The sequence below is a fragment of the Palaemon carinicauda genome, chromosome 32 (genome assembly GCF_036898095.1).
Source record: "Palaemon carinicauda isolate YSFRI2023 chromosome 32, ASM3689809v2, whole genome shotgun sequence".
In the NCBI taxonomy this organism is placed as follows: Eukaryota; Metazoa; Arthropoda; class Malacostraca; order Decapoda; family Palaemonidae; genus Palaemon; species Palaemon carinicauda.
In genome coordinates this window covers 24,598,345-24,610,844 of record NC_090756.1, presented here as the reverse complement: position 1 = coordinate 24,610,844, position 12,500 = coordinate 24,598,345, and the positions used below count along the sequence as shown (strand labels likewise).

The 12,500-nt window shown below is 39.5% G+C and overlaps 1 protein-coding gene across 1 annotated transcript in view; it reads right to left on the bottom strand.

The window, feature by feature from the left end:
* Nucleotides 1-12,500, bottom strand: part of LOC137625345 (uncharacterized) — a 544,968-nt gene that overhangs the window by 98,596 nt on the left and 433,872 nt on the right. The gene's annotated exons all lie outside the window — the stretch shown is intronic.

Sequence of the window (12,500 nt, the reverse complement as noted above, 5' to 3'; positions counted from 1 at the left end):
TTGAATTAGGGGATTTTCACTAGATCGCAGGCGGGAGGTGAGACTTACTATAGAGCGTCGAATGATGGTTTTTAGGTTATCCATAACTAACTAATTAACATATATTAACTAATATTAACAACGGTAAGAATGTCAACAAACCATTTAAAGGATTTAAAGGCCGCTCATGAATGGCAGAGGCAAGGGACAGTGGCTATAGATAATAAGTAGTCACTTCCCCCAAGCGAAGACCAGGGAAGGGCTAGACAATGGCTGGTGATAACAAGTCCCCCTCTCCACCCAAGCTAGGACCAGGGAGGCCGGGGCAATGGCTGCTGATAACAAGTCCCCTCTCCACACCCAAGTTAGGACCAGGGAGGGCCAGGGAATGGCTGCTGATAACAATTCCCTTCTCCAGCCAAGCTAAGACCAGGGAGGGCCAGGCAATGGCTGCTGAAAACAATTCCCTTCTCCAGCCAAGCTAAGACCAGGGAGGGCCAGGCAATGGCTGCTGAAAACAATTCCCTTCTCCAGCCAAGCTAAGACCAGGGAGGGCCAGGCAATGGCTGCTGAAAGACAATTCCCTTCTCCAGCCAAGCTAAGACCAGGGAGTAAGACCAGAGAGGGGCCAGGCAATGGCTGCTGATAACAATTCCCTTTCTCCAGCCAAGCTAAGACCAGGGAGGGCCAGGCAATGGCTGCTGAAAACAATTCCCTTCTCCAGTCAAGCTAAGACCAGGGAGGGCCAGGCAATGGCTGCTGAAAACAATTCCCTTCTCCAGCCAAGCTAAGACCAGGGAGGGCCAGGCAATGGCTGCTGATAACAATTCCCTTCTCCGGCCAAGCTAAGACCAGCGAGGGCCAGGCAATGGCTGTTGATAACAATTCCCTTCTCCGGCCAAGCTAAGACCAGGGAGTAAGACCAGGGGAGTAAGACCAGGGAGGGCCAGGCAATGGCTGATGATAACAATTCCCTTCTCCAGCCAAGCTAAGACCAGCGAGGGCCAGGCAATGGCTGATGATAACAATTCCCTTCTCCAGCCAAGCTAAGACCAGGGAGGGCCAGGCAATGGCTGTTGATAACAATTCCCTTCTCCGGCCAAGCTAAGACCAGGGAGTAAGACCAGGGAGTAAGACCAGGGGAGGGCCAGGCAATGGCTGCTGATAACAATTCCCTTCTCCGGCCAAGCTAAGACCAGGGAGTAAGACCAGGGAGGGCCAGGCAATGGCTGCTGATAACAATTCCCTTCTCCACCCAAGCTAGGACCAGGGAGGGCCAGGCAATGAGCTCGCAGACACAAGAAACCACATACACAAAGAACAAGGACAATAAGGACAAATGCATGATTCAAGCAGTCGAAATGTCCTTTCTCGTTGCGCTCCAATGACTGTATGACGTCACGGAAAACTTGACTCAAATTATAATTTCAAGTGAAAATGAAATTGTTTTAATTTAGCCTTGTTAACGTTAGCGCTTGGGAAATGCTTCGTGTTGGTAGTCAGGAATAATAATAATAATAATAATAATAATAATAATAATAATAATAATAATAATAATAATAATAATAATGGCTTTGAACCTCGTGGTATTAGTCTACTATTAAATTTCTATTATTATTATTACTTGCTAAGCTACAACCCTAGTTGGAAAAGCAGGGTGCTATAAGCCCAAGGGCCCCAACAGGGAGAATAGCTCAGTGAGGAAAGGGAACCAGGAAAAATAAAATATCTTAAGAAGAGCAACATCATTAAAATAAATATCACTTTATAAACTATAAAAACTTTAACAAAACAAGAGGAAGAGAAATAAGATATAAGATAGAACAGTGTGCCCGAGTGTACCCTCAAGCAAGAGAACTCTAACCCAAGACAGTGGAAGACCATGGTACAGAGGCTATAGCACTACCCAAGATTAGAGAACAATGGTTTGATTTTGGAGTGTCCTTCTTCTAGAAGAGCTGCTTACCATGGTCCCCTTTTACCCTTACAAAGAGGAAAGTGGCCTCTGAACAAATACAGTGCAGCAAGAAGAATTGTTTTGGTAATCTCAGTGTTGTCAGGTGTAGGAGGACAGAGGAGAATATGTAAAGAATAGGCCACACTATTCGGTGTGTGAGTGTATAGGCAAATGGAAAATGAACCGTAACCAGAGAGAAGGATCCAATGTAGTACTATCTGGCCAGTCAAAAGACCCCATAACTCTCTAGTGGTAGTATCTCAATATTAATTCTAATGATTATCCTTTTTCTAAATAATAATAATAATAGCCTAACAACAGCAACAACAACAACAATAATAATAATAATCTATACATATATGCATTTAACCAAGGAAGGATAGAATAAAAAAAATGAAAAAAAGTAATTTTACGACACGAAAGAAAAGAACAGGGCAGACCCATATGGTTCCAAATCCACGGGCTGTGGTGGCCTATTGGAAACGTCCCTCCCGGTGATCTGCCGGAATGGGCTTCGAGTCCCGCTCAAGCTCGATAGTTTCTTGTAGTGTCTGCAATCTCACCATCCTTGTGAGCTAACGATAATGTTTTTATGGGATCTAATAGGTTTACATGCTGAATCATCAGCAACCATTGCCTGGTCCTCCATGTTCCTAGCTTGAGTGGAGAGGGGGCTTGTTATCTATAGCCATTACCTGGCCCTCCCTGATCCTAGCTTGGGTGGAGAGGGGACTTGTTATCTAGAGCCATTACCTGGCCCTCCCCTGATCCTAGCTTGGGTGGAGAGGGGGACTTGTTATCTAGAGCCATTACCTGGCCCTCCCTGATCCTAGCTTGGGTGGAGAGAGGACTTGTTATCACCAGCCATTGTCTAGCCTTCCCTGGTCTTTGCTTGGGGGAAGCGACTACTTGTTATCGATAGCCCATTGATCGCATGTGTATATGGTCAGTCTCTAGGGCATTGTCCAGCTCGATAGGGCGATGTCACTGTCCCTTACCTCTGCCATTCATGAGTGGCAAAAAAATGGGTTTAAAAGTAAGAGGAAAGTATGTAGTGAGAAATAAATTAACTAAATAAACTTAGACTTCTTTTTGAAGGACTTTGCTTCGGCTCTGGGGTAGACCTTTTGGATAGACCTTTGGGGGTAGACCGTAGTCCCGATCGGCTGCCCTGCCTGTCATCGCTTAGACCCCGGGAGCGTATGTTCACGTGTTGTACCAGTCACTAGCGTCCTTTCCTCCCAGTACCTATAGTCCATTTATTTTAGCGATGCATATTTGCACCGACTCGTAGCGGTGTCCTTTTAGCTCGGAAAAGTTTCCCTGGTCGCTGATTGGTTGGACGAGATAATTCTAACCAATCAGCGATCAGGAAACTTTTCCGAGCTAAAAGGGCACCGCTGCGAGTCGGTGCAAATATGACTCTCTAAAAGAAATGGACTATAGGAGTCTAGGCGTGGTCAGGTGGATAGTCTGAAACGTGTGACGTGTTGTTTGTGTATTATTATTATTACTATCCAAGCTACAACCTTAGTTGGAAAAAGCAAGATGCTATAAGCCCAGGGGCTCCAACAGGGAAAAATAGCCCAGTGGGGGAAAGGAAATAAGGAAATAAATAAATGAAGAGAACAAATTAACAATAAATCATTCTAAAAAAGTAACGTCAAACGTGTAACATTTGATTTAAACAAAATTATCTATTTACTTATAAAAAATTAAATTCACAATTGTCAATGTTATTACAATCTGAAGGATTTGAGTACCCCGTTGAGATACTACCGCTAGAGAGTTATGGGGTCTTTTTGACTGGCCAGACAGTACTACATTGGATCCTCCTCTCTGGTTACGGTTCATTTTCCCTTTGCCCTACATACACACTGAATAGTCTGGCATATTCTTCTCATATTCTCCTCTATCCTCATACACCTGACAACACAGATTACCAAACAACTCTTCATCACCCAAGGGGTTATTGCACTGTAATTGTTCAGTGCCACTTTCCTCTTGGTAAGGGTAGAAGAGACTCTTTAGCTATGGTAAGCAGCTCTTCTAGGAGAAGGACACTCCAAAATCAAACCACTGTTCTCTAGTCTTGGGTAGTGCCATAGCCTCTGTACCATGGCCTTTCACTGTCTTGGGTTAGAGTTCTCTTGCTTGAGGGTACAACTCGAGCACACTCTCCTATCTTATTTCTCTTCCTTTTGTTTTGTTAAAGTTTTTATAGTTTATATAGGAGATATTTATTGTGGTTACTCTTCTTAGAATATTTTATTTTCCTTTTTTCCTTTCCGCACTGAGCTATTTTCCCTGTTGGAGCCCCAGGGCTTATAGCATACTGCTTTTCCAACTAGGGTTGTAGCTTAGTAAGTAATAATAATAATAATAACAGTTCCGTCTTAATCATCTCTTTTCGTCAACAATGTTTTGATGTTGTTACTGATTTTAGAATGGTTTATTGTTAATTTCTCATCATTTATTATTTCCTTATTTCCTTTCCTCACTGGGCTATTTATCCCCATTGGAGCCCTTGGGCTTAGAGCATCTTGCTTTTCCATCTAGGGTTGTAGCTTGGCTAATAATAATAATAATAATAATAATAATAATAACAACGTTGAAATAAAAATATCCAAGGTAAATATCAGCTACCATAAACAGCGAACTATTTCAAACCAGTCGATAATGAAATCCAATACCAGTATATACATATAACACACCCCCCCCCCTGGTTTCAAGGACCCCCCCCCCTTCCCCAAGTCCGAAATACCAGCCAGAATTAATAAAAGAAAAAAAAGAAAAAAAAAAAGCGCGAATGTTGAAGAAAATACTCGGGGAACGACAAGGGGAGTTTAGGTGGCGTTTCATAGCAGCCAATCATAACTCACCATTTTGTCAATAACTGCTTCGCGATTGGCTGAAGTTGAGGTATAGTTTTGCAATATCCAAAACAAGGTCGTAAATAACATTATAGAGTTTAGGGGGTCCTGACTTCGTGTCAAGTTATACAACCTCTTTAAGGATAAATATAACAAGATTAATAAAGTCATGTTATAGTTATAGTTATAGTTATAGTTATAGTTATAGTTTTATTATCATTTACTTAACTATGCTTATTCAGTTCATAACTATAAATAAAAAAGAATCTATTTAAATTGTGTGAGGTTGCTAAATCTCATATAATGTTGATTTCATTAAAGCTAGCAAAGGTTTCGAACCCTTGTACTGTATGTTATGCCCAGTAACGCTATCCTCTCGGCCACGAATTCATTACTGAATAAAAACAGCTAAATATTCTGTAAAAGATTAAGGATATTTCATAGCTTAAAAATCTAAATTGAACTAGAGGGGCACTCAGTAGAGTGCAGACCTCCGCCGCGGCAGGTTATTTCCCGACCTTTTGCTTAACCCTGACCTTGACCTTTGACCTTAATATGATTTAATTGGCGTGGATTTTCATACACTCAAATATGAACCAAGTTTGAAGACTCTCTGTGACAACGATGTCCAAACTTATGCCTGATTACGTGAATTGGACATTTTGCTAGACTGTGACCTTGACCTTTGACCTTGACCTTCTAAAATGTGATAATTTCTAGCTTTTCACATAAAAGTTAATCCTTCAGAGTTTTATTTCTCTACGATTAAAACTGTTGTAAGGAAACTTCACAAACAAACAAACACACACAAACAAAACAAATAGGGGATAAAAAACATAACCTCCTTCCACCTTCGTTGGAGGAGATATTTCAAATACTCTAAATATCTGCAAAGAAGACCATCAGCCGTACGTCAGTCCGTCTTACACATATTGCGCCACGAATGTACCTTCATACCCTATCTATTTACTATTACTATTGTTATCATTAGTGTACGCATCCCGTCAAAAAAAGATGATTGATAGTTATTTAGATATGCACACATATTCAGCCATGATTATAATATATATATATATATATATATATACTTGAACTTTATTATTTAGTTGGAAGACCCAGGCCTACATGGCTGAGGACTATGAAGCGTGAAGTAAGGGATGATGGATGGAGAAGTATTGAATTAAAAGCTCAGGATAGAATAGACAGGCGAAATTTAACAGAGTGTTAATAGGCGTAAGAGATAATGATGATAGTGAATATTAATGATAGTAGTAGTAGTAGTAGTAGTAGTTAGTAGTAGTAGTAGTAATAGTAGATTTCTACCTGTCAATCAAAATATGTCTGTATGTTTATCTGTCATCCCAAATCATGTTTATCAATAGAGGGTTTGGATAATGATGCATTCAGGAGAGAGAGAGAGAGAGAGAGGAGGAGAGGAGAGAGAGAGAGGAGAATTTTTATGGAGGTGATAGAGACCCTGTTTTTGAAGATGAAAAATACTTTTTATAGGTTTTCAATATGGTAACTGTGAGAGGATTTTATAATCAAATTATTTATTGGCTTGTATAGTTTAGGTATGCAGTATATACAGTATATATATATATATATATATACATATATATATATATATATAATAATATACATATATATATGATATATATATAATACATATATATATATATATATATCTACTGTATATGAATTCGATACTGATTTAAATATATATATGATTTATTATTTTGAGTTTGGGAATAATAATAAAAAAGGAACAAAAATTCATTATGAGGAAAAAGATATATAAAATAAAATTGATTTTAATATTCTTGACATTATATATATGTATATGGATATATAATATATATATATATATATGTATATATATATATATATATATATATATAAATCTTATATATGGTAAAATAAAATCCATACAGAGAAAATAATGTAAAAAACTCCCTGTTTATCTAGCGACTGCTAAAACCTCCTAATTGATCGGTTAATAACATCTTGTATTTTAAGTGGCTGTCACATAAGTGAACGACTTAAGTGGAAACTAATGGATGGCAACCCGAGCGCGCCTCTTACTTAACACTTTACGAAGGTGAAAAGTAATCCGTATACTTGTATACTTTTCAGCAATGTATTTCGTTTTGCGAACCATTAAGATACACATCTTTGGCAGATGCAGGAGAGAGAGAGAGAGAGAGAGAGAGAGAGAGAGAGAATCTGGCAAATTCAAGAGAGAGCGAGAACGCGATATCTGGTAAATGAGAGAGAGAGAGAGAGAGAGAGAGAGAGAGAGAGAATGTATGGCAGATGCAATAGAAAGAGAGGGACATCTCTAGCAAATGAGAGAGAGAGAGAGAGAGAGAGAGAGAGAGAGAGAGAACTGGCAAATGCGAGAGATATATCAGGTAAATGCAAGAGTGAAGAGAGTGTGTGGCAAAAGAGAGAGAGAGAGAGAGAGAGAGAGAGAGAACTGGCAAATGCGAGAGATATATCTGGTAAATGTAAGAGAGAGTGAAGAGTGAAAGAGAGTCTGGCAAAAGAGAGAGAGAGAGAGAGAGAGAGAGAGAGAGAGAGAGAGAGTCTCGCTGAAGAAAATGACAGAATCCAAACGTAAACATACAAGCTACTAAAAGACCCGCAGACAGACAGACACATAGACATACAGACGTTGTAATAACAACGAAAGAACAATGCCCTCACTGGAAACAACCCAAAGAACAACACCAACAACAACAACAACAACAACAACAACAACTAAACAAAAATCCATCGACTGTTCTTTCTTGAGCGAGAACAATAAGTCCACGCGCGGGATGTCAATAGACACAGGTGTGTGATATAAAAGTTTTTTTTATTTGACACCCTGTAAGGAGAGGGAGGGAAGTACCTATCCTACGTATCCCTATGGGTACATGCCCCTCCCCCAAGTAGTCCTTGGTAGTCCTTACTAGCCCGTACCCCCAAGGAGGGAGACCCCTACAGGGGGGATATCTTTTGTACACTACCACTTAGGTACCACCTACAAGAGGGTATGCTTCTGCATTTACCCCTCCTATTAGGGGTTACCTGGGACGGGGGGATATACCCCCTAAGTAACCCCTTACACAGGGAGTGCCTAAGGTAACCTAACCCCTACCTAGAACCTGCTATCTACCCCGTTCCCACAGGGGAGGGGGTATCCTGTTAAGTCTATAGCCTCCTGAAGGAACTGCTCTAAACACAACATCAATCTAAGGGGTTATATCCCCCTGGGGTTAATCCAGGGCACCCCCTCATACAGAGTACATGAGACCCCCCCCCCCTAAGGATAAGCTCCTAACCCCCCCACCCGCCAGCCCCCCCCCCCCCCCCAAAGGATAACCTACTAGCCCCCTCCCCCCCACCTTTCCCCCAGGCAGTGCCACAGCTGTAGGGAGCCAATGTTGAATATATTTCTGATAAATGACTTCAACCTCGACACCTGGATGATTGACAACACTTGTACTGTTGTCAGTCCGTGTTTGTGTTTGTGCAAGGCTGGTTTGCTTGTTGCGTGTTTGTTACATGTTTGTTACATGTTTGTTGCATGATGGTTGCAACTACTATTCATTATGTAGAGTATTGGATTCGATCAATTTATTCGAAGGGGCGTCCATGGAGTGAGTGTGTGTGTGTGTGTGTGTGTGTGTGCGCGTGTGCGTGCGATCCGATAGTGTACAGGCGATAATATCCGGCCCTTTTTCACCATAAATTCTTTTATTATTATTATTATTATTATTATTATTATTATTATTATTATTATTATTATTGTTGTTGTTGTTGTTTTAATATTATTATTATTATTATTATTATTATTATTATTATTATTGTTGTTGTTGTTGTTGTTGTTGTTGTTGTTGTTGTTGTTGTTGTTGTTGTTGTTGTTGTTGTTGTTGTTGTTGTTGTTTTAATATTATTATTATTATTATTATTATTATTATTATTATTATTATTATTACCATTTATATTATTATTATTATTATTATTATTATTATTATTATTATTATTTATTATTACAAGCTAAGCTACAAACCTAATTGGAAAAGCAAGATGCTATAGGCCCAAGGGCTCCAGTAGGTAAAAACAGCCCAGTGAGGAAAGAAAACAAGGAAATTATAAAAAAAAAACTACAAGAAAAGTAATAAACAAAATAAAATATACTAAGAACAGTAACAACTTTTATTGGATTGTTGACATAGGGTTTACCACGGCGACCCACCTTAATCTACCACCTACCATGTACATATCCTCAGCTTGGTCTAGCATGGGAACTTTTGAGTAGTTACAAATAAAAAATCACTTATTATAAAAAAATAAATCAACGAAACTTAAGCCAGAGACGGTGGAAAGCTCCGATACATATGCTATGGGCAAAACCTATGGTTTGAGAACATAGGTTATAAGGGGGGGAGATTACATTTTCATGAGATTTCGTGAAGAGTAACTTTTCATGAAATGAAAAAATAAATGACAAATATATACATGAAATGCTAAAAAAGTAATCTATATTTCATCAAATATATTAATTCAAACTTCGATTGATTTTTACATGAAATAAAAATACGGAAAATAAATCACCCACCTTTCCTATAAACTAAAAAAAATAAACAGAAATTTCACCCACCTTTCCTATAAACTAAAAAAAAAATACTTGTTCCAAGTCCTTACGCGCGCGCAAGCTATCCCCCCAAAGACGACTCACAGTCCTACTACTGCCACCTAGTGGCGGCCTCCAGCACTAGGCGCTGATTAGCCCAGCATTCGAATGAACAAGAACTTTTTTTATATAAAATAAGTTTTCAATCTCTACAGAACACCTGCTCTCTCTCTCTCTCTCTCTCTCTCTCTCTCTCTCTCTCTCTACATGAGGTGGGACGAGGCCTACATTAATACTAGGTGAATCTTTATGCCTACAGCAGCAGAAAAATTGCTTCAAAGTACCAGTTTTGAGTGCTACAGTAGAGGTATTATGTAGTGGTAAAGTGAGATTTAGTAGAAGTTTTGAGCGGTCGAATTGCGTTAAAGTAGCAGTTTTGAGAGGTCAAATTGCATTAAAGTAGCAGTTTTGAGGTCAAATTGCATTAAACTAGCAGTTTTGAGAGGTCAAATTGTATTAAAGTAGCAGTTTTGAGATCGAATTGCATTAAAGTAGTAGTTTTGAGAGGTCGAATTGCGTTAAAGTAGCTGTTTTGAGGTCGAAATTGCGTTAAAGTAGCTGTTTTAAGAGGTCGAATTGCGTTAAAGTAGCAGTTTTGAGCGGTCGAATTGCGTTAAAGTAGCAGTTTTGAGCGGTCGAATTGCATTAAAGTAGCTGTTTTAAGAGGTCGAATTGCATTAAAGTAGCAGTTTTGAGAGGTCTAATTGCGTTAAAGTAGCAGTTTTGAGTGGTCGAAATGCGCTAAAGTAGCAGTTTTGAGAGGTCGAATTGCATTAAAAGTAGCAGTTTTGAGTGGTTGAACTGCGCTAAAGTAGCAGTTTTGAGGTCGAATTGCGTTAAAGTAGCAGTTTTGAAAGGTCGAATTGAGTTAAAGTAGCAGTTTTGAGTGGTCGAATTGCGTTAAAGTAGCAGTCCTTGAGAGGTCAAATTGCGTTAAAGTAGCAGTTTTGAGGTCGAATTGCATTAAAGTAGCAGTTTTGAGCGGTCAAATTGCATTAAAGTAGCAGTTTGGAGAGGTCGAATTGTGTTAAAGTAGCAGTTTTGAGAGGTCCAATTGCGTTAAAGTAGTCATTTTGAGAGATCCAATTGCGTTAAAGTAGCCATTTTGAGAGGTCCAATTGCATTAAAGTAGCAGTTTTGAGAGGTCGAATTGGGTTAAAGTAGCCATTTTGAGAGGTTGAATTGCGTTAAAGTAGCAGTTTTGAGCGGTCAAATTGCGTTAAAGTAGCAGTTTTGAGCGGTCAAATTGCGTTGAAGTAGCAGTTTTGAGAGGTCGAATTGCGTTAAAGTAGCAGTTTTGAGAGGTCGAATTGCGTTAAAGTAGCAGTTTTGAGAGGTCGAATTGCGTTAAAGTAGCAGTTTTGAGAGGTCGAACTGCGTTAAAGTAGCAGTTTTGAGAGGTCAAATTGGGTTACAGTAGCAGTTTTGAGAGGTCAAATTGGATTAAAGTAGGCAGTTTCGAGCAGTCAAATTGTGTTAAAGTTGCAGTTTTGAGAGGTCGAATTTTGTTAAAGTAGCAGTTTTGAGCTGGTCAAATTGCGTTAAAGTAGCAGTTTTGAGAGGTCGAATTACGGCAAAGTAGCAGTTTTGAGCAGTCGAATTGCGTTAAAGTTGCAGTTTTGAGAGGTCGAATTGCGTTAAAGTACCAGTCTTGAGCAGTCGAATTGCTTTAAAATAGCAGTTTTGAGAGGTCAAATTGGATTGAAATAGCAGTTTTGAGCAGTCAAATTGTGTTAAAGTTGCAGTTTTGAGAGGTCGAATTGTGTTAAAGTAGCAGTTTTGAGCTGTCAAATTGCGTTAAAGTAGCAGTTTTGAGAGGTCAAATTACGGCAAGGTAGCAGTTTTGAGAGGTCGAATTGCGTTAAAGTACCAGTCTTGAGCAGTCGAATTACGTTAAAGCAGCAGTTTTGACCGGTCGAATTGCGTTTAAAGCAGCAGTTTTGAGCAGTCGAATTGCATTAAAGTAGCAGTTGTGATAGGTCGAAATGCGTTAAAGTAGCAGTTTTGAGCGGTCGAATTGCGTTAAAGTAGCATTCTTGAGCAGTCAAATTGCTTTAAAGTAGCAGTTTTGATAGGTAGAATTGTGTTAAAGTAGCAGTTTTGAGCGGTCGAATTGCGTTAAAGTAGCAGTCTTGAGCAGTCGAGTTGCAATAAAGTAGCAGTTGTGATAGGTCGAATTGCGTAAAAGTAGCAGATTTGAGCGGTCAAATTGCGTTAAAGTAGTATTGAGCGGCCGAATTGCGTTAAAGTAGCAGTTTTGAGCGGCCGAATTGCGTTAAAGTAGCAGTTATGAGCGGTCGAATTGCGTTAAAGTAGCAGTTTTGATCGGCCGAATTGCGTTAAAGTAGCAGTTTTGAGCGGTCGAATTGCGTTAAAGTAGCAGTTTTGAGCGGTCGAATTGCGTTGAAGTAGCAGTTTTGAGAGGTCGAATTGCGTTAAAGTAGTAGTTTTGAGAGGTCAAATTGCATTAAAGTTACAGTTTTGAGAGGTCAAATTGTGTTAAAGTAGCAGTTTGGAGTGGTCGAATTGCGTTACAGTAGCAGTTTTGAGCGGTCGAATTGCGTTACAGTAGCAGTTTTGAGCGGTTCGAATTGCGTTACAGTAGCAGTTTTGAGCGGTCGAATTGCGTTAAAGTAGCAGTTTTGAGAGGTCGAATTACGGCAAAGTAGCAGTTTTGAGCAGTCGAATTGCGTTAAAGTTGCAGTTTTGAGAGGTCGAATTGCGTTAAAGTACCAGTCTTGAGCAGTCGAATTGCTTTAAAATAGCAGTTTTTGAGAGGTCAAATTGGATTGAAATAGCAGTTTTGAGCAGTCAAATTGTGTTAAAGTTGCAGTTTTGAGAGGTCGAATTGTGTTAAAGTAGCAGTTTTGAGCTGTCAAATTGCGTTAAAGTAGCAGTTTTGAGAGGTCAAATTACGGCAAGGTAGCAGTTTTGAGAGGTCGAAGTGCGTTAAAGTACCAGTCTTGAGCAGTCGAATTACGTTAAAGCAGCAGTTTTGACCGGTTCG